This window comes from Schistocerca cancellata, chromosome 3, assembly GCF_023864275.1.
Source record: "Schistocerca cancellata isolate TAMUIC-IGC-003103 chromosome 3, iqSchCanc2.1, whole genome shotgun sequence".
NCBI lineage: Eukaryota > Metazoa > Arthropoda > Insecta > Orthoptera > Acrididae > Schistocerca > Schistocerca cancellata.
In genome coordinates, this window is record NC_064628.1 from 430491155 (window position 1) to 430518506 (window position 27352).

A 27352-nucleotide genomic window follows, 5' to 3' on the forward strand; every position below is an offset into this window, starting at 1 on the left:
GGAGCACTAAGCCCACGGTTCCTTTGAGCCAGGAATCGTGGATATCGATCATCCTGAGCACCTGTCGAGCGTGAAATTCCTGGGTGATGTAAGCCATCAATGTTAACGGTGAACTGGAACCCAAGCTATGTCCGCACCACATCACTTCGACTCCGGTGCAAACATCGAGCAACTTCTCTGGTTGACAAGTCTTCTGCTTGTAGCGTGATGATGCGGACTCTGTCATCGGCCGCTATTTCCCTTCCTGGGATGATGCATGTTCGCCGTACTGTTCCATAGAAGTGTCCAATGCTTCTTTACTGACGCTTTTCCTGCAATTGCTATCCATTCGCGTCCGGCGTTCTACCCGTAGGTACCTGTATGTACGTTTACATACAACGTCAGGGCCGGCCGGAGTGGACGAGCGGTTCTAGGCGCTACAGTCTGGAACTGCGCGACCGCTACGGACGCAGGTTCGAATCCTGCCTCGGGCATGGATGTGTAAGATGTCCTTAGGTTAGTTAGGTTTAATTAGTTCTAAGTCTAGGGGACTGGTGACCTCAGATGTTAAGTCCCGTAGTGCTTAGAGCCATTTGAACATTTTTTTTTTTTTTTGGAGATGAAGCACTTTTGTTGATTTGTGTGTTTTTCAGCCTCACGTTACTGAGACATCGGATCTGCTCTGTTTGCAGGCTCCATCAGCAACATCGACGGCGCCGAATACCACTGCAACAAGACTGCGGTCCGCAAGGTGATCTCTGGCGTGGTGGGCGCAGCTTCCAGCGTCACGTCCATCCAGGTGGCCAACCTGCTGAGGCTGTTCAAGATCCCGCAGGTCAGTCCCGCTGCCGCACTGATTCCTGAAAGATACTACGCAGGCCCCGCTGGTCGTGGCACTGTTTTTTTTTTAATAGCTTTCTTGTGACATAGAAGTGATATTAGAAGTTGTTGAGGCTTTCGTGGCCAATTGTTCTGACTTTTTGCCAGCTCAAGTGCTCGCATCGTCAAAGATTCACACTTCGGCGCTGGCAGCATTAACAATACCATTCAGTAGTTCTGGCGAAACATTAGAAAGTCATTAAATGAACATCGGCCAAAGATCTCGAAGCAAAGCCAACAGGCAATAAGTTACAAAAAAAAATACACTCCTGGAAATTGAAATAAGAACACCGTGAAATCATTGTCCCAGGAAGGGGAAACTTTATTGACACATTCCTGGGGTCAGATACATCACATGATTACACTGACAGAACCACAGGCACATAGACACAGGCACCAGAGCATGCACAATGTCGGCACTAGTACAGTGTATATCCACCTTTCGCAGCAATGCAGGCTGCTATTCTCCCATGGAGACGATCGTAGAGATGCTGGATGTAGTCCTGTGGAACGGCTTGCCATGCCATTTCCACCTGGCGCCTCAGTTGGACCAGAGTTCGTGTTGGACGTGCAGACCGCGTGAGACGACGCTTCATCCAGTCCCAAACATGCTCAATGGGGGACAGATCCGGAGATCTTGCTGGCCAGGGTAGTTGACTTACACCTTCTAGAGCACGTTGGGTGGCACGGGATATATGCGGACGTGCATTGTCCTGTTGGAACAGCAAGTTCCCTTTCCGGTCTAGGAATGGTAGAACGATGGGTTCGATGACGGTTTGGATGTACCGTGCACTATTCAGTGTCCCCTCGACGATCACCAGTGGTGTACGGCCAGTGTAGGAGATCGCTCCCCACACCATGATGCCGGGTGTTGGCCCTGTGTGCCTCGGTCGTATGCAGTCCTGATTGTGGCGCTCACCTGCACGGCGCCAAACACGCATACGACCATCATTGGCACCAAGGCAGAAGCGACTCTCATCGCTGAAGACGACACGTCTCCATTCGTCCCTCCATTCACGCCTGTCGCGACACCACTGGAGGCGGGCTGCACGATGTTGGGGCGTGAGCGGAAGACGTCCTAACGGTGTGCGGGACCGTAGCCCAGCTTCATGGAGACGGTTGCGAATGATCCTCGCCGATACCCCAGGAGCAACAGTGTCCCTAATTTGCTGGGAAGTGGCGGTGCGGTCCCCTACGGCACTGCGGTCCCAGGTCGACGGGCACGTGCACCTTCCGCCGACCACTGGCGACAACATCGATGTACTGTGGAGACCTCACGCCCCACGTGTTGAGCAATTCGGCGGTACGTCCGCCCGGCCTCCCGCATGCCCACTATACGCCCTCGCTCAAAGTCCGTCAACTGCACATACGGTTCACGTCCACGCTGTCGCGGCATGCTACCAGTGTTAAAGACTGCGATGGAGCTCCGTATGCCACGGCAAACTGGCTGACACTGACGGCGGCGGTGCACAAATGCTGCGCAGCTAGCGCCATTCGACGGCCAACATCGCGGTTCCTGGTGTGTCCGCTGTGCCGTGCGTGTGATCATTGCTTGTACAGCCCTCTCGCAGTGTCCGGAGCAAGTATGGTGGGTCTGACACACCGGTGTCAATGTGTTCTTTTTTCCATTTCCAGGAGTGTAGTTTACGTAATCTTGTGACCGTCCCACTTAATTAGGTTATTCAGCTGACAGAGCTGGCATGCACCTAATATATCCTAAGCTGAGGCTGTCGGTTCCGTGCAGTAACATACTGGAGGGGAGGTTATCGAACAGATAATTTTATCCACCTTCACACGTAAACTTAGAGATTTTGTTAAAATGTAGAATATAGTGCAAATCAGGTGCAACAGCGGTAGAGTAATATACCAGCTAGATTTTGAAAAGCCAGATTAAATCTTCGAAATCACAGTTCAGCAGGGTACTAGTACAATAAGACAACCCCTGTTAATAAACTAGTTGATTTTCATGACCTATGTAACGTATAGATTCAGGTGCACTGACAAAGTAACTGCCACATACAAGAAGCAAACTTATTTTACGTGATCTAAACCTAATGATAGTTAAAGATCTGAAATATTTGCAGTCCTAATAATTTGGAAGAATGTTGGAAAGAATCTTTACCGAAATGATTAATAATGTCACTAAACACTAACTATCAAATTGCAGTGTCATGCAAAATAATTAAACTAATTATATTCAGAAACACGCCGAATGAAATTGCAGTCTAGTAAACATCGACGAAATACTCACAACCACGCAGACAACAGAACACTTTTCAAAGTACATTCAAGTACAAAGAAATAGAAAATTCTTACAGTATAGTATGCAGTACTGCAGTTTCTTATATTTCACTGCAAATATTTTAATGGTTGTCAGTGTAGAACCTCTTTGTATAATAAACGATGCTTAGAAAAGTATTATTAATATACAGTTCGAATTAAAATGCCTTCAAACTCACGAAATTGACATCATTATCTTAAGCATTTACGTATTCATATGCATTTCGTATATATAAACACTAATCGACGATATTCGGATTATAAGAGAGTAGGTAAAATCTCGGTCGAACAGATCTGACCATCTCAGGGGATGACTGCCGTACTGCACCACACACATCTTCTCCTGCCATCCGAGAACAAATAATGGAGTCCCTGAAACATTCTGTGTGATCCTACACCATTAGTAAGGGGCTAGCAGCAGCTGGACTGCGCAATTACCGTCAGTTGCGTAAACTACATTTAGAGTGGTGCAGCAAACGTGAAGCATCAACTGCCGATGAATGGCGTCGCACTATGTTCAGCGATGAATCGCGGTTTTCCGCCAGGCCGGATGACTGTCGGCAGCGAGTACGACGGCTACTCTGGAAAAAGTTCCATTCTTCCATTATTTTAGAGGGACACAGCGGTGCTAATCGTGGCATCGAGGTATGGGTAGCAGTTGGCTCTGGCATTAAGTCATGGCTGGTAATGTTCAGGAGTATCCTGCCGTCTCAAATGTCACCTCTCACGCAACAATATCGTGGTATCACTTTTCAACAGAACAATGACCGTTCACTTGTGGTACGTGTCTCTGTGGACTGTTTGCGTGACGGCGAGATACTCCCGTGGCCAGCAAGGTCTCCAGAACTGTCCTTGAAAGATCATGTGGGGGACCGGCTCCTACAACTCCGTCCCAGCGCTGGTTTCCAGGATACTAAGGACTGGTTACAACAAATGTGGATACATCGGTTTCAAGAGCCCCTCCCAAACGGAAAAAAGTGCATTTATCCAGGCCAGAGGGAGTTCAATGTCTTACTGATCTCGTATTGGCAATCCTTTTTTTCCTAGAAACCTTATTCGATGTTGTAATCACTACAATTACATCACATACCCTCCAACTCTTGTGCTTCACTTTTCTTGGCCGGCACTGTATGTACGAGGGCTATTCGGAAAGTAAGTTCCGAACGGTCGCGAAATGGAAAATGCTGTTTTTTTGCAACAGTCAGCTACACCTTCCAGCCACTTCTCTACTTAGCCGCCGCTCCGACATTCATTGTAGCGTTGTACCAACTTCAGATGGTTCAAATGGCTCTGAGCACGATGCGACTTAACATCTGAGGTCATCAGTCCCCTAGAACTTAAAAATACTTAAACCTAACTAACCTAAGGACATCACACACGTCCATGCCCGAGGCAGGCAGGATTCGAACCTGCGACTGTAGCGGTCGCGCGGTTCCAGACTGAAGCGCCTAGGACCGCTCGGTCACAATGGCCAGCTGTACCAACTTCCTAATACCCTCGTCATAGAAGGCATCCGCCTGTGTTTTCCGTCAATTTTCTAATCTCATTCACGGCTCCTTGTGTCTGTCAAAACGTTGTCTTCATAGCCAGCAGCTCATGTGAGCAGAGATAAAACTGAGTGGGAGCCAACTACGGGATTTATTGTGGGTGATTAACCACTTCCCATCGAAAAAGTTAGAGGAACATCTTCACTGTCTCTACAGAGTGCGGCGAAGAATTGTCAAGAAGAAGGATCCGTATGACAGTTATACTACTTGGTCTGCATGACATCAGGCGAAATCTCTCACCAGGCCTTCATACTTGGGGGGAGACACTATTTTGTAGGCATCCTTGCGTCCTGATCGTGTGCTCATATCTGATAAGAGCGACGTGACGTGATCGACGGGCATACTACAGACACTGCCCAACGCATATGTGCAATGCTTCATCGGATGTTCACAGTGGTTTCCATTTCGAAACGATCGGAACTTACTTTCCGAACAACTCTCGTGCGTTGGTTTTTTCCGTCACGTCTTGGCAGAGCAAATTTCTGTTTAAGGTTTGCAAGCAAAGATGTTCCACTGCTATTCGCTTATTTCGCTCCATTTCCGGCTTCTTACGTGGTCATCAGGTAACAGCTTTCTAGCACTCGTAAGAGACGCCAATGAGTAAGAAAACCTTTGATTATGACAATGGGTAGTAAATGTCCACTCAAGTGCTTCGAATAGAATTCAACAGTTAGTCACTTATTTTGGTTCAACCGTGTGGGAAGGAAGTCGAGAGTGGATGAAATGCAGTTATACGTGAGACATGTTTCAACGCCCGTAAGATATGGATTCTATCTGCTAATGTTGCATACACATTGGCATGAAAGTATTAGTGTTGTTTTTACATTAGGGAGAAATTTCTTGTTATAAATTGTGTAAGACGACGGTAATTTACTGCCATTGTAGCAGCACAGAAGTATTAAATTACAGTTTACGGTATAAATGTTGCTAAATCAGTGCAGAAAAAACACACACTGTGTTATAGTTTCTATGAACGCAATATAAGAGAAGTGAAGTAATTGTCGCAGAGATAAGAGAGCAAATAGCATATATAATATTAGCAAGATTATATGTATCCCAACCCAAATACTAATACCTCCAAGACTGAATAAAAATTAAACCTAGTGAGTACAAGGAAAACAAAAACTAGATACAGCGCAATATGTTTTGTGGTGTGTAGCGATTGATGTGATCACTGAGTTGACGTCAGGGTGTGTACCAACGGCTGATTGGATAATGTGAAGTTTAAGAATGGGAACGTGCTCAGGTGTGCCTGATCACTTACAACCAAGTGAGAATTTCGCATTCGGGAGGACGACAGTTCAACCACGCGTCCGGCCATCCTGATTTAGGTTTTCCGTGATTTCCCTACATCGCTCCAGGCAAATGCCGGGATGGTTCCTTTGAAAGGGCACGGCTGACTTCCTTCCCCGTCCTTCCCTAATCCGATGAGACCGATGATCTCGCTGTCTGGTCTCCTTCCCCAAAGAACCCAACCCAACCCAAGTGAGAATTTTACGCTAGATGCCTATTGTCTTCAAATCCTGCAAATATGATAATTTTTATTTCGTTTTGTGACTATATGTATTGCCTCTTTACCACAAAACATGTTCAGCAAAAGAAGGGTCTAACTTTCATAATCAGTCAGCCTACCTGCTATAGCTCTGCCTGTTTAATCAATATGCAACTTGTTACGATCAGCACAAGTGATTTTGAAAGCTCAATTATTCCTTTTTATATTTGCTATTGAGATGTAAGCTGCTGTACCTCTAGTATAAAATAAAGTAGCTGGAATATTTTAGATTATCTGCTAACGTTTTGGATTTATTTCTTAATTATGGGATAGTACAATAGTTATGGCTGTTTATTGCTATTATTACAACTGGCTCTGTTGTGGGAAAGACATTGATTATTTGTTTCTTGTGACGGATTTTATCAACAATGGCTATAGCCATTGCTAAGTACACTTGATCTGATAATGCAACATCTGTTAGAATATTAACCAGAAAATAAGGCAGCATGCATTCTTCGGTGTAACACAAAAGGTCTGATTCTTGTCAAAGTTCGATGTCAACTTTAAAAAAACTAGATCTGAGAATGGTTACCAATGGGTCAGTTAAACAAATAATTGTTGTTAAAATACAGTTATCTTAATTACCTGGTCGTACACAATAACTGTACTAAGTGCGCTTGTAATAAATACCATCACCTAGACGAATAAGGGAATGGGGCCTCACTTTACGTCCCTTAAGTCTATTTCCTCCGCCAACTCACTGCATCTGTTGCACGGGAACGTAATCTTGGAGAGCTAGGTAACTTGAATATGCATAGCGTAGAAGGAGCGGTGCGCTTTCGAAACAAAAGAGCATGACATGGCGGAGTGTGCCAGCACGAGCCAGACGACATCTCAGATTGCGAAGTGTAGCAAAAACACAAGGAATGTAGGCTTCAGATGCACAGCCCGACCTCCTCCGGATTTCTTCGTACCGCGAGTTAAAATTCATCTCAGAAATGCAGCAGGATAAGATATTACACAGATGCGAAAGAACCCAGCTGAGAGCGGTAGTTTCAGTTTTATTTCGAGACGAGATACTCTACTATGCCTGTACCGCAGTCTCCCAGTCCATTATTCATCAACTAGACCTTCACCTCATGTACCTGCGCCAAACCCAGACACTAACTGTGGAAAAGATAAAATTGCTCCAAATTATAAAGAGTTACAATTCAAGAGAGCTGTACGAATCTTAAAATGGAATGTAGCAACTTCCAGTCTCTTTTATCCTTTATTTATTTTTCATCTTGTGCTTCAGGTTTTTGTTACTGTAACTGTTCTCTGTGTACGTGTGATAACTTACAATATCATCTGGAATTGTAATTGAAAGGAGCCTTTTTTACAGAATGCAGTTTTAATCATAATACGAAAAGAATCAAGATTGTTGCGCCTGCTATAGAAAACCAGAATGTTTCAAAATCGATCCACTAAACAGTGAACAGTAGCCACAACAATACTGAGTTTTTTTCCGTATTTCGATTACAATTGGCTTCTTTAACACAGACACATACCTAATATAATTCCGCACAATACTGTAACCATCACATGTACACACAAAACAATTCCAGTTATAAAAACTGAAACACAAGATTAAGAAGCAAACACGATATACAAAAACAATCCACAATAAATATACAGCACTGCCCTTAAGAATGCACAAACTAAGGAGGCGCAGTGTTTTGACTGGTATTCCGGAGGGCGAGGTTCAGATCCGCGTTCGGACACCCAGATATAGGTTTTCTGTGATGCCCTAAACAGCTTCAGTCAAATGCCGGTATGATTCCATTGAAAGAATACGGCCGGTTTCGTTCCCATCCTTGAAATATTGCGAGTTTGGGCTCCCTCCGTCTCTAATGACCTCGACGTTGACGTAACGTTGAACCTAATATTCATTCCTACTTCTTCCCTGACACCAGCAGCACAAAAATATTGAAAGGAGAGTACGAAATCGAAACTGATGACACTGTGGCCTGCATATTTTCATAACGTCAGATGGAACTGCTTACTGTCAAAATGAAGATGGAGTACAAATAATATTTCAAGGTTTGCAAGAGCGACAAACTCAAAACAAAGTTAGGGATTAAAAATTTACAGCATATTGCTTGTGATGGAATAGGTAGAGTGTTAGACAGTCCGCATAAGTAATGCTGTATCGATATGAAACAGGAGGAATATCAAAGTCTGCATAGCACTGACAGGAATGCATCACAAACCAACATAAACAGAGAGAGAGAGATCTGAAGTAATTGGAATTTATATGTAAAAACCTAACATATGTACAAATGATAAAAAAGCGCGATGGTAAAGTACCAATTACATATTTCATCAGACATTTGGCTATTAACTACTGTCACAATACATCACCCGTAACTGTTTTGTCGCATTTTTCAAACTTTGCGGGAACCCTTGTTACCACTAGCCCAATACCCGCACCATCGCTTAGCCACTCACAAACTTCATCCCTAATTCGATCGAAACGCGATTTTACGCTGGCTTTCGCCGGTATGCTATGAAGTGATAGGTGTCTGTTTGCACCTTCGAGATGATTTTGATGAGCGCCTGTACAATGTACGGTTAGGTCCGGCTTTTCTCAACGAGAATGGGGTTAAAATAAGGGCACAAGTGAAACTTGGTTCAGACATATAACTTAATTCACTCCAAAGACATCAGAGAAAGTCGAAATGTACAATGTCACCATCTGATGCCCGCTAGACATCAACAGCGACAAGAATCTGCACTCGATGAAACATTGCGAAGAAATTTTGAATTTAACTCAGGTTATTAACATAACATCATCACCTCAGTACTTTTACCGACGGGGTACAAACAATGAGTCTCTTCCACCTCAGGGTCAAACAGGCTGCCTCCCTGTACTTGCTAGAATTCAGTCTCGTCTGTTATGAACAGGCCTCTTGTATTACGAACAGACTCTGAAATACTGTATGTTCTATCCAGTTCTATCTCAACACAGTTCGCTGCTTTAATTCGAAAGGTTCGATGATTGGTGGGGGGACTGGCAACCGCCCGTGATTATAATTGGTTGAAACTAATTCCGTGTTAATAGGAATTGCGATCCATTAATGTTCGAAAAGGCCGTTGGCTTACAATAAATCACTGCAGACGGTAACAACCATAAAATGTCTGCATATGACCTCCCGGTGTGACCTAAAGTGGAAGGATGACATACAATTAGCCTTAGGAATTGTGGATGCCAAACTTTACAGGAAAAATATTGACTAAATGTAACTTATTCATGAAACAAGTAGCATATCAAACACTCGTTAGACCTTACTAGGAATTGCTCTTCAGTCTTTGACTTTTACCTAGGTTTAGAGGAGATTTAGAGAAGATCCAACTATGACCGGTGTGTTTGTTGACAAGACAGTTTACGAAGCACGTAAATGTTGCAGAGATATTTACGAAACTCAAATAGCAGACCTACAAGAGCGGCGTTGTGCTTCAAGGAGAAGTTGACTGCTGAAATTTCGAGAGAATGCGTTCGAAAATGAGTTAGGCATCATATTACTGAGTCTCACGAAATGGCTACGACAAGAAATTAATGATCTGTTGGGGTATTAGCAACAACTGTTCGTCCAACGTACCATTCGCGAATGAGACAGGGCAATGGGAGAAGTATTGGGGTATCCGAAGTACCCTCGGCCACAAAGCGTGACGTGGCCTGCAAGGTTTAGATTTGGAAAAGAAATGCTACAGATCTACAGATCACTTTTCAAATTTAGAAATACAGCACAAATTATATAACGTCGATAAAATAACAAGACAAACGCAAACGGCGTTACCAGAAGGTCATATACACTTCCTTTTACACATATTTTGCAAGAAAGAAAACTGATGATAAGTCAGATGGCGATCAGTTTTGCTTCAGGAAATGTAAAGGTGCCAGAGAGGCGGTCCTGACGTTGCGCTTGATAATGGAAACAAGACCGAAGAGAAATTAAGACACACCCATAAGATTTATCGACCTGGAAACAGCGTTCGACTACGTAAAATTGTGAAAGTTGTTCGAAATTCTGTGAAAAATAGTTGTAAGCTGTAGAGAAAGGCAGAAAATATACAACAAGAACAAAAACCAAGAGGGAACAATAAGGCCGGATTAAAAATGGTGTAAGAACGAGATATAGTCTTTCGCACCTACTGTTCAGTCTATGCATCGAAGAAGCAATGACAGAAAGAAAAGAAAGGTTCAACTGTGGAATTAAAGTTCAAGGTGAAAGGATAACAGTGATAAGATTCGTTGATAACGTTGCTAACGTCAGTGAAAGTGGAGAAAATTTACAGGATCTGTTGAATGGAATGAACAGTCTAACGAGTGCTGAGTACGGAAGAAAGACGAAGGTAGTGGGAAGTAGCAGAAATGAGAATAGGGAAGAACGTAGCATCAAAATTAGTAACCACAAAGCAGATAAGTTAAGTAACTCTACTGCCGTGGAAGCAAAAAAAGAACTCATGACGGACGAAGTAAGGGCATAAAAAGCAGAGCAGCACAGGCAAAAGTGTATTCCTGACCAATCGAATTTTAGTAGTATCAAATATAGACCTTAGTTTGAAGCAGGAATTTCTGCGAATGTATGTTTGGAGCACGGCATTGTATAGTGGCGAACCATGGACTGTGGGGAAACCGAAATCGAAGCATTTGAGATGTGCTACACAAGAAACCTGAAAATTAGGGGGACTAATAACGTAAGGAATGAGGAGATTCCCCGCAGAATCGGTGAGAAAAGGAATATATGGAAAACACTGACAAGCAGAAGGTATAGGAGGGTAGGAAATCGGTTAAAGCATAAGGGAATAACTTCCGTTGTAGTAAGGAAGTTGTAGAAGCTAAAACCTGTAGAGAAAGATAAGGTTTGGAATACATAAAACTAATAATTGAGGAAGTAGGTTGTAAGTGATATTCCGTAACGAGCAGGTTGGGAACTAAGAGGAATTCGTGATGGAACGTAATATACTAGTCAGAAGACTGGTGACTGAAAAAAAAATGCGAGAAATAAAATGAACATGCCGCTAGTACCTACCGAAATACAACGTGTTTAAATTTAAATATAAAAATATAACAGAAATAAGTGTTTCATCATCAGTCATTAGGCCTGCTTTTTCCCGTTGGTGCAGGCCGTATAACAGTAATAAACATGAAAGCCAGACAAGAAAGAAGAAACTTATTTCGGAGTTAGACGCGCATCTCAAGAGACGCAATAAATCCCTGCTTCTGACTTGACGCGCGTATATACCTAGCCAGGAGGCATTATTCTAGCAGACGTGTAGCAAGACTTGTGCATTAAGTCGAATTAAAATCCGTCACCCAGAGTACTGTCGTGCTTTCCATGTACCTGAGAGAAAAGATTTACCATGTCACCAAGTTCATATACGCTTGTCTCCGTTGTTTCAACGTACGTAGCTATATTTCGTCCAAGGCTCTTAAGTAATACAGGTGAGAGGCAATAAGTATTAATGCCGACTAATTTTTCTTCTCACCACATAATGCACGTAGCGGAACGATTTCATCATCCCAATTTGCATAATTACGACGTCCAGAGCTATTTAAACATAATCCAATTATGCTAAACTTATTGTAGGTTCATGTCATGGAATTGACACTATCAAATAAGATTTTGCCGAGAAAAATCTAGAAGGGAACATCTTTCAGCTGTGGATATCAAATGGCTAATTATATTAACTGATGAATAAAATTTTCGATATGTAGGGTACCACAGCCGTATATTTTTTGGACGGTGTAATGGTTCGACCACGTCTGTTCCTTGACGTATTTATTTAGTTTCACTCGACTGGCTAGTACCGGCCTCACAGGCCATTCTCAAATACTTTAGGAGGCAACGCGACTACTTAATATTCATGTCCGCTCTTAAATAGTCGGATATATTATGACATGCTTGCACCTATAACACTTGAGAACATGCTAAAAATAACCTGTCATTACACAGAAATAATTGTAAAACTTACAATGTGCAGGTGTTAAACATACTAACCGCATTCATACTTACTACACAAGAGTGACCAGTTGTAATATTTTAGATCATTATCAGCGACAGCATGTCTTTCACAAAATACACGTAGCCTTCAGAGCAGAAGCAAAACATCGACCCCCGTGCGTTTCCAAACATTTAGCGACTCGCTGGACCATGTTCCTCTGAAATCTTCGCTTAGCTGTGGAATAATGGAAAAGGCTGTACTATCATTTTCTTTTTACTGTTAAATAACTGCACGTATTTGTATAAATCCTGCAGTAATTGCTGTATAACGAATAAGAAGCGAGATACCATACTATAAATTCTAAAATTAGAAAATGAAGCAATATTAAAACTATGTTTTCAACATCACGTAGAGACAAGACAAGACAACGGTATCATGACGTCATAACCAAGCGGCGATTGAAAAATAAAATAGTCAACTTCAAAAGAATTTTGTGGCTCGTAAAATTAGCAGTTTTTGACCTGATACTTCAATGAGGTTAGTTAACAGAGTAAACATATACGTATATCTGTTAAGTGGAAATGAGACAAAAGCGATTAAGAACGCATAATTACGATTAATTTAGTGCATAGAATGTACAACATAACTAGGAGTTTTGTGAACGAAGCCACTAACGTCTCTGAAAAATGTGTTATTTTATTATTAATGTGTATGAAGTGTTAGGAACATCTGGAGCGTTTTAAAAAGTACGGCATCTGTTTAATAAAACATTCACACATTTGAAAATAACATTATTATGCAAAAACACTGACGCAACCGCATCCCATTCGGCTGATTCGCGCAGTTTTCTTTTATCAGTACAGCTTCCAGAACTGATTGCTTTTACTTTTGAAAATATCTCCAGTTTCAAATGATTATCAGTCTCAATATACACTAAGCAGTGGAACTGCGCAGATAGATCAATACACGTAAAGTAATACGCCTTTTTTTCACTATTTTCACCCATATCTTCCGTGAAGATATTAAATTAACTTTATCTTTTAGTTTCTGACGGATTTATGTGATATTCTGTATAAATATTCACTACGGGTGGCTAAACCAATCATTATGCTTTCCTGCAATGCTGCTGCCTCCAACGTGCCCCTGTTTTCTTCTGGTTGCTCTCTGCGTGGTCCTGCAGCTGAAAATATGTAGGGTGGACAGACCAGAAAATGCATGACACAGCATTTGAAGCAATCCTTTATTTTGAAACAGCTGCAGTTATGAAATGATATTTAAATAGACACCCTAGCAGCAAGCAGGCGTTGATATACTTCATTGGGGACATGTTGAAAATGTGTGCCCCGACCGGGACTCGAACCCGGGATCTCCTGCTTACATGGCAGACGCTCTATCCATCTGAGCCACCGCGGGCACAGAGGATAGTGCGTCTGCAGGGACTTATCCCTTGTACGCTCCCCGTGAGATCCACATTCCCAACATGTCCACAACACTACATTCGTAGTGCGCCTAATAGATGTTTGCCCATCATACTCATTACTCGTGGCAGATTAATCTACCAAGTCCCGTACGAGTTCGGGCATAGCGTGTGCATTCGCACAAGAAGGTCAAAGGCCGGGAACCCATATTTTTAACTATATATGACGGTAGTATCTGTTCCCGAAAGAACAGTTACCGTCAATGACCATGCAGCTTTGCTAGAAATGAAATGATATTTAAATAGACACCCTAGCTGCAAGCAGGCGTTGATATACTTCATTGGGGACATGTTGAAAATCGGTATTTCAGCAAATCGTTCTTCACACAGAATTTTATTTAATGATCTCACGAAACTACAGTCGTCCGGAATAACAGTGGAGTCTGTGACAACTCTGAGAGGTTTTGGAGTGGAAGTAAAATATATGATATGCTAGTTCACTTTATTACAGGAATGATCTGATTTATTTAACTTTTTACAAACCATTTCCATTGGAATGTGCTCAATATTTACAACTGTCATTGAATATTGGAAGGTGGCTACACTGAGTCACAGCGCCAGAGATTGCGCCAAAAATTATTATTCAGCCGCCTCCACTGGGGCAGTAGTAGTTCAGAGGTTGCCGTGGGCAGTTCTTGTTGAGAGGATGTCGTGGGCAGTACTAGTGGGAGCATGTCGTGTGCAGTTGTTGTTCTGTTGGGCGAGACAGTAGATGCTGTTCGGTTGGTGTAATGTATAGATGGAAGATGTTGCAATGATCACAGTGTATTTTTCGTCAATATATATGGAGGTAAAAAAAAATTTATTTCACATTTCCTTAATGACAATGCCTCTCGGTCACAGGTTCAGTCAACAAAGCATCGGGCTCGTGTTCATGTATTAGACTTGTAATTCTGGTTTCTATGTGCAATTATAGTATTTCTGGTTTTTCAATTAGTTCATTGTAAATGGTGTTTAAAATTTCTTGTCGTATTGAGGAAGAACCGTGCCACATAAATGTACGTTGAATCACACTACCACACACAGGACAATTACACTTGTGCTTTGATGTTTCGTATATTTTATAGTTGCAGGAGACTTAATTAATCAATTGTGTTAACGGACATTTCCTTTCATTCTTTATTGTTATTTTATGCAGTCAGATTGCGTACTAATATTAGTCAGGGCCAACCGGTTACGAGACTTCGTAACCGGACACACAGCTACTAAAATTATTGCATAATAATTAACTCCCCTTGCAGTATTGAAGCATCACATTTACTTAACTCTTCTCCCAAAGTACAAACTTCACAAAGACCAGACACGGGTTACACATGTGTCCTAACTAGGTGATGTGGCCTGCTTGATCGGTGGTGGTGAAGTCTGAAGAGCGTTCCGTTCCTTTGCTGGGGTGTATATGGGCGAGACGCGTTGCGGTGCGGTGGCGTTGCGAAGCTTAGAGGGAGTGTTGTTTCGCTAGCGTCACCAATTCGTCAGTGTAGGATGAAGCGAGACATTGTTATCTTCTGTGGTATCGATCCCAGGTGACGACTTTATTACAGCACCGGGACCTTTGAACGATACCACGTTTAAAATTTTCAAACTACTCGTCCACGTTCAAAATCTTTAATACCTAAGTACTACATGTCCCTGTAATATAGCCAAGTCTTAAACAGTTACGAAATGTATTAACTGCTTCCAAATAACGGTGGCCAAACAGTTCAGAGTACAACTTTTCTTATCATTATTAAGCCTTGGTGGCTTGCTGCATAATGCTTTGAGATCGGCGGCAACATGTTCTGTCTATCAAACATTAGCAGAGTATGGTTTAAAATTGCTTCTCATTCTTCCAATTTCTGCCATGTTGCCGCAACAGTCACTTTAAATGGTGAATATTAGAGTTCTTTCGAGAATAATACAGGGTCAGGAAGGCATTTTCAGACGTTTTTCTGCTCTTAAAGGCATGTATGATCCAATATTGCCACGCATTTAGCCTCTCTAAACTAACTTTCTTTTTGTTAGGAGTTTAGATTAACCAAGAAGCGAAGTGTGTGATGTTAAAAGGCTGATTTGGTAATCCAGCAGTTTCATTGATACGGACTGACGAAACTGATCTTCCGTCTATGTCGTCTTCCCGAAAATGCTGAGAATATATTTTGCTATGTGTGGACGCTTTGCAGTATTTCATTCTCACAGCGTTCAATTAGAGTTCTCTTCAAGTTCTATTGACAGGAAATCTAACCTAAATTACTGAAATATAACCCCTACAATATAAGTAACCTGCGCAAGTAAAATTCATGTATATAATCGCTTGAACGAGTCCACTTATAAATGAAGTCTTGGTTGCTATACACTTTAGACTATAATCAACACGACTAGTACATTTGTAAATGATGCAAGCTGGCTTTTTTTTTCAGCAGAAAGTAACGTTTAGCGCTACTAACATGGCGGACGTCACCTTCAAGTTTGTGACGTCATAACTTCCCTTATTATATCTCCGTCATTAACGCAGGGTCGGGCGAGTTTCTTCAGGATGTCTTCTTCGGAAAACGGACATCGTTGGCTACATCTTGACAGAAAGACTGGTACTTCCGCCACTGCCACGCCCCGCGTTCGTAACACGAAACGTAAGGAATAACGTGAATATTTTCAGTATCATACGATCTTAAAAAAACATACGGGATCTTTCCTTTTTATTAACTTCACTAGACGTATGACTATTTACTGCCCATGTATAGTGTGGCGGCACATACAGCCTACAGACCACTGTAGTCACACTGGTGTCGATACAGTCTGAATGAAACTACTTGTCTTACACATGATTCTTGTGTTGCCATATCGCCTTCCTTTGACGTTCTTTTTCTACCGAAAACACTCACAGGGCCAAATTTCGTAAGAGACTTTTTTTTAATATTATTATGCAAAGAGTCGCGCTCTGCCTTCCGACTGCGCGAATATTGGTCCACCCTGTAACTCAGAAAGCTCTTTCACAATATTCTTTTGACAGCAGGAAATTGCTGAAATTAAAAGCAAGAGTGGTAACATTAAAAGTGAAACTGGAATTCTACTGTTATACGCAGAGGAGAGAGCGGATAGGTAGAGTGGGTACACTGAAGGCCTTTATAAAGAAGAAACTGCAGTTGATTTAGAAGAGGCAGGGGATCCAGTATGAGAATCGGAATTTAAGAGAGCTTTGGAGGCTTTAAAGTCAAATCTGGCTGAAAGGATGGATAACATTCTATCAGAATTTCTCAGATCATTCGGGGAAGTGGCAAGAAAACTACAACTCACATTGGTGTGTAAAGTGTATGTGTCTGGCGCCATACCATCAGACTTTCGTAAAAATATCATCCACACAATTCCGAAGTTTTGAGGGATACCAGGTGAGATGCGGGAGGGAAAGAGAAGGTCCTAGAATTTCCAGGAAAATATGTGCTGAACCAATGGATGCTATTTGTGAACATGTTAAGTTGTCAGTTTTCTTAGATGCACTGATTTCGCTACTATTTCTTTATTTCCTCCTCGTATAATATAGTACTCAACTTCTGCATAAGAAAAAAAATCTCTTCCGTTCAAGCTCTCATTTTTGTAGTGACTCTTTTCTAACACTCGACAATGTGCGTAACTGAATGAGAGTGAATAAACAGCTTTAATGTGTACTCATTGTCTGTTTTTTTTTATTTGAAATTATATAGCCTCTGACACCGAGTAAACCATACAAGCACACCGTAACATGGATCTCCGTGCTATAGTCCCTAAATTGCTGCTGTTCCAAGAATTTTACGGTATGACTTCTTTGTTATTTACGAAAAGATATTGGGTTACTTTCCAATTCGTTCATTGGGCATAATGTGCTAATACTCCTCCTTAAAACTCCAAATTGGCACGGAGTCTTTAAAGGGCGTTTCCAATTAGACTCTGGATGTCATGAATGACCATCAATCAGTAGAACAATCGCCCAAACACTGCCCTCCTCTTTCCTGCTTTCAATCTGACAAGAGAGGAACTATTAATCTGGGAGGGTACGAGAGACCACTATCGACCGAACCTCAGCTTTTTCATCCCAATGTGATCCGCCGGCAGGAAATTGCTGTGCATAAAGTAGTGGTAGTCCGTAAGGTGGAAACCACCTCGTTAATGCGAGAAATATCGACTGTCTGCTGCTCATTTATTTCACAACAGTAGAGTAATTTTGATCATGATTACTGTTCATAGCCCCCAAAACTTAAAGTATCTTTTTGTTTTGAGCAGTTATGAAGATTATACTGTTTTGACTTCCTGCTGTTCTCTCTCATGGAAAGTGAGCTGAGATTGTGTGTTATGATTAGTATTTCTTTCAAACTTAATGTAGCAGTGTAGAGAAAGGCGATTCCAAAAATTCACTTTTGCCAAGTCATTAATAAACCTAATTAATGACTGACAATGGTTAACCTCAAAAAGTTTTTAATAATTATTTTGAAACCGTAAAAACGATTTTTTCCCATGTGTGCTTCATCTGACTTGGAATTTTTCATCTTATCAGGCATCTTCCATCTTTAACTCATAATCTGCCGCTTCATGTCATCTTTTTCGTAACCGATGACCGAAGCAGTCTGGTCCCTTTAATCCCACAAACCAACCATCTTTTTCGTTATCATCCTTTTGTGACACAGTTTTCCTAGTTTTCTGTGGACAATTTTGACCAAATATTGGATTTGAATACTCTAGTACTAACTGCGATGGGAAAATTTTTTTGGCAATTGTAGGCCGAGAAACTACAGTTTGTCGCAAAAAATGTGCTACCTGCTAGCGTTCTCGTATTTGTAAGTATTTTGATAATTCCTCATGTAATACGTCTTGTTACTAATTACAACGATCGAGAGATGACCATAGCTATATATTATATAGAAATCAAGAGGCTATAATTATCGTACATTCAGTAGAAGTGCTGATCGAGTTAAACTCCTTTCATAGCAGAAAACGTAAATACGTAACTTTTTAAAAGTCACCATTGCGACCTTCGACACCTAAAATCTACTTCTGTGATTCCGGCTTTTCGCCATTCAAGCGGAAAACTGTGAAAACTTCGTTCATTAGAATGTTTCAAAATTTAAAGCAACATCGCGTAATTTTCACTGAAAAATGTTCAGATCGAGCAAGAGATAAACAATCTTAACACTCGAAGACGGCAATGGTGTCTAAAAGTTTTATGTGACTGTGTACCCCAGTCAAGAAGAGGCGTTAAACAGATCACATTTACCGAAATCTTCTATAAGTTTTGCTCTATTACTGCAATCAAAAATTCCTTAGTATCTTTAAAAAATATTTAGAATTTAAAGATCTGTTAAATATAACTTCTTCCTCAAACCAGGAAAAGTATATTTGTTGAAACTATTCTAATGATGGAGAACAAGCGTGAGAGAACCTTAAGTGGAGAAATACTTATAGAGAGAAAGATCAGCAAGGCGAAAACTTAAAAACGATACATCCAAACCAAGAAAAACCGAGGCATCTGTCCTAACTTTATGACCAGTGCAGAAAATAAAGTCAGTAGTATGCTCTGCGTGTCAAAAGCTACAGTGTTCGAGAGTCCTCAAAATAATACTTTATGTTTGTCAAGTCCACTAACTGTTCGTTGTCAGAAGTGACTGTTTACGCGCTGCTGGATCAAGTATGTTATAATATTAACAGCGATAGTGCGTAACAATACGAACGCTTGCTGTAAACACTACGTTCTCAAGCTTATTTTCGTTGTAACATCTCTGGAAACATACGGAGCTGCCAGAACGACTATGAGCTTTGTAGTGCTCTGCTGATCCATCGTGTCAGAGTTATAGAATCCAATCGAGGACGGACTGTGTCAGCCCGCTTATTTTATACATGCCATGACAGAGTACATATTTCGTCAGCGTTTTAAATCGTTTCTACGATTAGACTGAGTGGTTCGTGACTGGAAATTTCTCTCGAACATTTTTAGATGACCGTGTTCATTCTGGCAGTACGCCCAACGGGGGACTGCAACGTGCAACATGTTAACTGTTTTTTTTTTCTTTTTTTTTGCGACCTGGAATGAAAGTGAAAACAATGCATGGGCTCCACCTTTTATAGATTTGAGTGTTTTCTAGATGTTATGGACTATAGTGGAATTCCACTCGGTTACTAATTTTCAGTACTTGGAGTATTTTACACTCCTGGAAATGGAAAAAAGAACACATTGACACTGGTGTGTCAGACCCACCATACTTGCTCCGGACACTGCGAGAGGGCTGTACAAGCAATGATCACACGCACGGCACAGCGGACACACCAGGAACCGCGGTGTTGGCCGTCGAATGGCGCTAGCTGCGCAGCATTTGTGCACCGCCACCGTCAGTGTCAGCCAGTTTGCCGTGGCATACGGAGCTCCATCGCAGTCTTTAACACTGGTAGCATGCCGCGACAGCGTGGACGTGAACCGTATGTGCAGTTGACGGACTTTGAGCGAGGGCGTATAGTGGGCATGCGGGAGGCCGGGTGGACGTACCGCCGAATTGCTCAACACGTGGGGCGTGAGGTCTCCACAGTACATCGATGTTGTCGCCAGTGGTCGGCGGAAGGTGCACGTGCCCGTCGACCTGGGACCGGACCGCAGCGACGCACGGATGCACGCCAAGACCGTAGGATCCTACGCAGTGCCGTAGGGGACCGCACCGCCACTTCCCAGCAAATTAGGGACACTGTTGCTCCTGGGGTATCGGCGAGGACCATTCGCAACCGTCTCCATGAAGCTGGGCTACGGTCCCGCACACCGTTAGGCCGTCTTCCGCTCACGCCCCAACATCGTGCAGCCCGCCTCCAGTGGTGTCGCGACAGGCGTGAATGGAGGGACGAATGGAGACGTGTCGTCTTCAGCGATGAGAGTCGCTTCTGCCTTGGTGTCAATGATGGTCGTATGCGTGTTTGGCGCCGTGCAGGTGAGCGCCACAATCAGGACTGCATACAACCGAGGCACACAGGGCCAACACCCGGCATCATGGTGTGGGGAGCGATCTCCTACACTGGCCGTACACCACTGGTGATCGTCGAGGGGACACTGAATAGTGCACGGTACATCCAAACCGTCATCGAACCCATCGTTCTACCATTCCTAGACCGGCAAGGGAACTTGCTGTTCCAACAGGACAATGCACGTCCGCATGAATCCCGTGCCACCCAACGTGCTCTAGAAGGTGTAAGTCAACTACCCTGGCCAGCAAGATCTCCGGATCTGTCCCCCATTGACCATGTTTGGGACTGGATGAAGCGTCGTCTCACGCGGTCTGCACGTCCAGCACGAACGCTGGTCCAACTGAGGCGCCAGGTGGAAATGGCATGGCAAGCCGTTCCACAGGACTACATCCAGCATCTCTACGATCGTCTCCATGGGAGAATAGCAGCCTGCGTTGCTGCGAAAGGTGGATATACACTGTACTAGTGCCGACATTGTGCATGCTCTGTTGCCTGTGTCTATGTGCCTGTGGTTCTGTCAGTGTGATCATGTGATGTATCTGACCCCAGGAATGTGTCAATAAAGTTTCCCCTTCCTGGGACAATGAATTCACGGTGTTCTTATTTCAATTTCCAGGAGTGTATTTGAAATGAATGTCATAAAGTCAAAGGAGATTATTTATTCCTTGACTGTCGAAGATCATTCTACATAGATCTGCAGCATGTTTAGATAATGAAATATGGGATTACGACGTATATGACCTGCTTTGTTTCTGGATTCCGAAGTTCCTAGCAGACAGAACTGAACCTTGGTGGCAGATCAATAGTAAATACACACAGCTGACGGTGTTATTAGTCGGTTCACGTTCTACATAGCTTTCTCTATCGTACTTCAACAATGAAGTTACTGATAGTACCAGTAAACCGAAATCGTTTCTTACACTCACACCGATTCGAAGAAGTATAGGCTACAGATTTTAAGCAGTAGGCCTTGGAAATTTTACAAATAGAGTTTCTGTTATAAAGACAACCGCAGCTCAAGTAATCCATGTTCCAGACATATACAGCTTTAAGCTGTATATGAACTTTTATTTACAGGAACACATTCATATCACATCTTCAGGTGTATGTCTACAAAAATAGAAAATATACAATCGACATTATGATAAAAGTAACCGGATATCTATCCTAATTGTCTAAGCTCAACAACAACCAGTATGAAATACTCTCGCGTCAGCAAAACATTAAGCCCGTGATACGGGAAAGAGCGGGACTCAACCTTCTCAAAATAACTCTTACCCTCAACAAGCACAGCGTCATAGATCAAATTTCCACGGTGAAAAGATGGCATGTTAAAAGCGCGTTAAACTACAATGAAAACAGCAAAATAAGGAAACAAAATGGTAAAAAGTGCCAGATAGTGTTGCTGAAAGCCCGATGGTTAAGAAAACTTATTTCATACCAGGGAGCAGCGGACAGAAACCCTTCAATCGCCTCGCTCTGGATGTTAACACTGGTAGTCAACGTGCTCGTGTGTGTTACGGAGGGCACTATTGCCAAAACACACACACACACACACACACACACACACACACACACACACACACACAGTGGGGCACATTGCAAACATTTTCGCCCGTATCCAAATATCATGGGAAAGACTGATGCCTGCGTTACACAGCAAACACAAAGTATAAAATACTTCAGCATAAAAAAAGTAGAGAAAACCAGACAGACCAGACGCAAAATTTTGAAACTTCCTCGTTTAGGTAGGTTTTTACACAGGTACTCTCAAATTCAAGGAGAAAAAGTCACAAGGGGAAAAGCAGGAACTGGCGCAGGTATGTCCTTGCCGCCTCTACAGTGTTGCTTTTCACTCATCATTCGGCGTCTGTGATGCCACGTTTGCTCTACAAATGAATCTGGAGCTCGCAGACCTAGTAACACGAACAAGATCAGGAAACTAAAGCACAATCCTTAGCGGGCGACTTAATTAATGATTTTGGCTGACGCAAGCGGGCCAGTTGCACACAAGAGCGAGTCTACTTAGGTGAAATTGCGAGTGTTACTTTGACCGATTGCTTTCCTGGACGGTCCGTTAATTGGAGTGTTACCGCGGCGGCGTTCGCTCAGAGGACGCGTCGCGCACTGTTTGCGGCGCGCACGCATCCCGGCGCCGTGTAATGAGACACTTAACGCCGTGGACGCCGGCATCCCCGGCCAGATGAAGACAAATTACGCGCATCTGTGCCGCGAAAGGCAACCGGAAAGAGCGACTGGGGAAAAGAACCGACCCTGTGCGAGCGGCGCTCCCTGTGAACTCCGCAGGGAAATAGTCATCCGCGCTCGTAATTACTGAGATATTGTGCGGAAAATGCAGCTCGGAGAGCCACTGAACAACACGTGCGCTGGAAGAATGTGTCTACGCTGAAAGTGATATTACATGGGGAAAAATATTCACTTTTTTAAAAGATCCTGTGATCACCGTTATTAGGGATCAGTGTGGAGAGAGGCAAACTCGGTCTTACACAGTTTGATATCTAGCTGTAGATTATTGTGTAGTTTGCAAAACACCGACCGCTATCCGTAGGTTCTCAAATACACACTTTCTGTGTACATGATCATAAGTATCCGGACTTCAGTATGGCGCCTTTAGCGAGGCTTGAGCTTTGCTGGAGACACTTTCAATGAGGTGTGTGAATGTCTGTGAGGGAATGGCAGTCCATTCTCTCTCAAGAGATGAAACAAGAGAGGGTAGTGATATTGAAAGCTGGGAACTGTAGCGTTGTCGATGTTCTGAGACCAAACCTGTTCCATTGGGCTGAGTTCAGGATTCTGTGCAGGCTAGTCCATTTCAGGCTTGTTATTGTCCACAAACTATTGCCTCACACACGCTGTTTTAGGGTAGGATGATTGTCATGACGATACCCACAATCATCGTTTCGAAACTGTTTCTCTACGCAGTGTACAATGCTATCAAATGTATTCATATCCTTCCTCATTTAGCCTTTTTCTTAAGTGCAGTATTGGTACCAAACACTAACCATGTAAAAAACTCACACACCGTAATATCACCTCGCTCGTATTTCACTGTTGGCGCTATACATGACGGCAGATAATGTTCGCTAGGCATTTGCTATACCCAAATCCTTCTTTCAGATTACCGCAGGCGTATGCGATTCATCCGTTGTCCAGTGGCTTCGTTGTTCACACCACCTAAGCGTCTCTTCGCACTGACTAGAGAACTGCACGACATTCGAGAGATGGTCAACCATTTTACGCCATTCTCCGTTCTGTTTGACTCCCTGCGGATAGATATTGTGCCAGCTTGGTTGTTAGTAGTTCTTCGGAGTTCAGGAGTGATTCTTTCCGCCGGTTTCAAGCGAATTTTTACACCCACCCTCCGCAACGCTAGTCTATCGCTGCCCCTGAACACGTGAGGTTTGTCTTGTCATGTTTTAGGAGCGCGTCTTTCGATTTTACAACCACGTCTTCAACAGTCGACTCAGACAGCTTTACATATGTTGTACTGTCAATGATGGACTTATTATTCAGGTCATACTCAGTCACTACTCCACCTTCGAAGTCACAGGTCTCTCCCACCAGATCAATTCTGCAGTTATTTTCTAACTCTAACAATAGTCCTCGTTCAAAACCATTCAACAGCCAAGATCGCAGAAGATAGTTTTTTTATTTAAGACAACCGGTTTCAACAGACTCTGCTGTCATCGTCAGGTCTATGAGCAAGTTGCGTATACATGTAATATGTCTCATAAGTTAAGAATTAACATTTGATATAGAAGTTTTTGATTGGTATTATAAAAACCGGAGGTGTACCTGCACATATAAATACCTTAAAATCTTTTTGTTGTAAAACATGTTCATTTGACGCTCACATCACACAGAAGTGACAGACGGATAAAAATAGCACGTTATAAAAGGTTTGTCTTATATATAGAACGTGATCTTAACTATATATATAGCAAACAAGAACGTCAAGTTATGCTTTTCTCTTATTTTTAAGTGCAAAAACAATGACACGAATAGATGCGCTGAAATATGTCATTGTAGTCACATTCGCCCTAAGCAAAATCAGTGCAGTGCCATTTTGAAAAGACGCTCTTCGACAGCAAAGTTTCTACTCGCTACAATCGTCAAAAGTTTGTCAGGACTATCATCGCAACTGGCCAGGTATCGCTCTTCAGCTGAGGCAGTTGAATTTATTCCAGTGCTTTGTGTCGTCATTCCCATGCAAACTAATCCTACCTCAGTATGAAGGTGGGTCTTATAACCAAGCTAAGTTTCATCTAATTTGAACTTACTTTGAAGGACATCTATGCAGATAAGTCAGCTTATCCAAATGGGGCCAAAAGTTCCTTACCGGTTCTTCTAGCCTGTGATTCGCGTTAATAGTAAACAAGTCACTCTTCCCGTACCGTTCGGAAGGTCACCCCTGAAGGTCTTTGCGAACATAAACACTATGCTATCATGTGCACTATGTCCACCCCCGGTAGCTGAGTGGTCAGCGCAACAGAATGTCAATCCTAAGGGCCCGGGTTCGATTCCCCGCTGGGTCGGAGTTTATCTCTGCTCAGGGACTGGGTGTTGCGTTGTCCTAATCATCATCATTTCATCCCCATCGACGCGCAAGTCGCCGAAGTGGCGTCAAATCGAAAGACTTGCACTCGGCGAACAGTCTACCCGACGGAAGGCCCTAGTAACACGACGTAGTATGTGCACTGTCTGCAGGCAGATGGTTGCACTAGAATGGACTTTAGTCTTTCATTTTACAGTAAAGTGCCAGTTAAACGCATCAGACTCGTCTGTTAGACAACAAAATGAACATCTGTTTTACTACGAACAACAATCAAGACCAGTGATCGAGTCCGCTTCATCACTTTACGCGCAGAATACTTGTCAATCTGGAAAGTTGCTCGACGTGTGAATCAAACTGAAAGTGATGTAGTCGGTTCCAGCTGGCAGGTTTAATATTTACACTGCACAGGCTATCCACATTTGGCAGACGCACAGTATGATCGATAATTATCGCTTTTGAATCAAAGGAACCTATTACGGTGCTACAGAATTAATTCGGCCCTCGGAGAGGCTGCAGGACGTCCTGTATCGCATCAAACTCTTAGGAGCGTTGGTATGATGCGGATCTCCATTCCCGACGACGAGATTCTGCAACCGATACTGGAACTGTATCGCCAACATCTTGGTGATAAATTCATATTCATGGGTGGTAACTGGTGTGATTACGGTGCTGTCCTCTTAAAATGTTCCTTTAGCATGCTAGGATCACTAGTATTAAGTAGCCTACCTGCCCCGAGGGCATGAACCCAATCGAACACGTTTGGAATCGATTGAAGCGAGCTGTTTTTGGGGATTGACAATGACCGCGTACTCTGCGCGACAGCAAAATCAACACTGATGGGTGGCACAATTTGAGCCAGGGCTGGCTTTATGATTTTACGTTATGCTACGACAGATTCAAGCCTGCATACAAGCAGTGGGGTGTTCCCCCTCTACTGACGTTGCTCGAGAGAACTGCGATAAACCTCCCATGGACCCAGACGATTTTGTCTTTACACATTTTTGTATCTGGAAAAACGAAAATGAATGTATACTCGTGGCATAGAGCCAGTTTTTGTTTTCTGTGCCATCAGTTTCGAAATAAAGAGGTGAAGCAAAACTTTTGTTCATGTGTATATATGTTTTGATTGGATCGTGTTGAAAGGTGGCAGAACGGCTAAAAACATAAGTACAGAAATTACTAGGTAAATGTCTACATCAAAATTAATAAAAATGTTATCGTGATGTATAAAAGCTTTTCCGTTTGATCAGAGGGTTATCTTTCGACAGATAATTGCAAGACTTATCTATGCATCGCCGTTTTTTTTATGTTTTAAGTAAATAAGAGAAATCAAAACATCATTTTTTAAGTGAAGCTAGTTATCAGAATCGAGATAATTTCACCTTATGCTTTAACTGAAATACATCAGTTGTTTCAAAACGTTTTTCCAAAGGTAATGTTAAAACTAAGATATTCGGCCGTTTCGTAACAGTCCGCAGCTCGTGGCATAGTGGCGGGCGTTGCTACCTCTGGATCAGGGGGTCCAGGGTTCGATTCCCGATCAGGTTGGGGATTTTCTCTGCCTGGGGACTGGGTGTTCGTGTTGTCCTCATCATTTCATCATCACCACCACCATCATCATCATCATCATCATTCGTGACAGAGGCTAGATTGTATTGGGTGAAATAATTGGACTGCGTAAAAATTGGGACTCCGTACGGGCGCTGATGACCGCGCAGTTGAGGGTCCCACAAACTAAACATCAACATCATAAGTTTCGTAACAACCTTTGTAGGAGTAGTTGTTGATGGAAGCTATCACACGCAAAACTTAATATGACAGAGAGATGGGGAGTTTGTTCAGATTTATAAGGGTCAATCAAAAAGTATCTGTCTTAGGGCGTTACAGCAGCGTATACACAACGTTGTGCGACCCCAAAGCGCATATAGAACCACCGACATGCAGGTAAGGGTCTAGTGTGGTATTCGTATATTTCCGACATGCGAGCGGTAAATGCGGAAACGTGAACTATCTTGACGTTATTACCAAATGCATCCAACGTGGTGTTATTCTTTTCTTGGTTACAGAAGTACAAACACCGGTAAACATCCGAAGGAGAATGAAGAATGTGTATGAGACAGCAAATCTATCGAAAACTACCATTGTGGAATGGTGCTAGAATCTGCTGGACTGCTGGAAAGATGAAGCTC

The 27352-nt window shown here is 42.7% G+C and overlaps 1 protein-coding gene and 1 non-coding gene across 2 annotated transcripts in view; one reads left to right on the plus strand and one right to left on the minus strand.

The window, feature by feature from the left end:
• Nucleotides 1-675: 675 nt before the first annotated feature.
• Nucleotides 676-27352, plus strand: part of LOC126176735 (metabotropic glutamate receptor 4-like) — an 848202-nt gene continuing 821525 nt past the window's right edge. The window contains exon 1 of the mRNA XM_049923904.1: nt 676-814. The gene's annotated coding sequence lies outside the window, so the exon portion shown is untranslated. The remainder of the gene's footprint in view (nt 815-27352) is intronic.
• Nucleotides 13505-13579, minus strand: Trnat-ugu (transfer RNA threonine (anticodon UGU)). Its single transcript has one exon. It is a non-coding gene; the product is annotated as a tRNA-Thr (tRNA).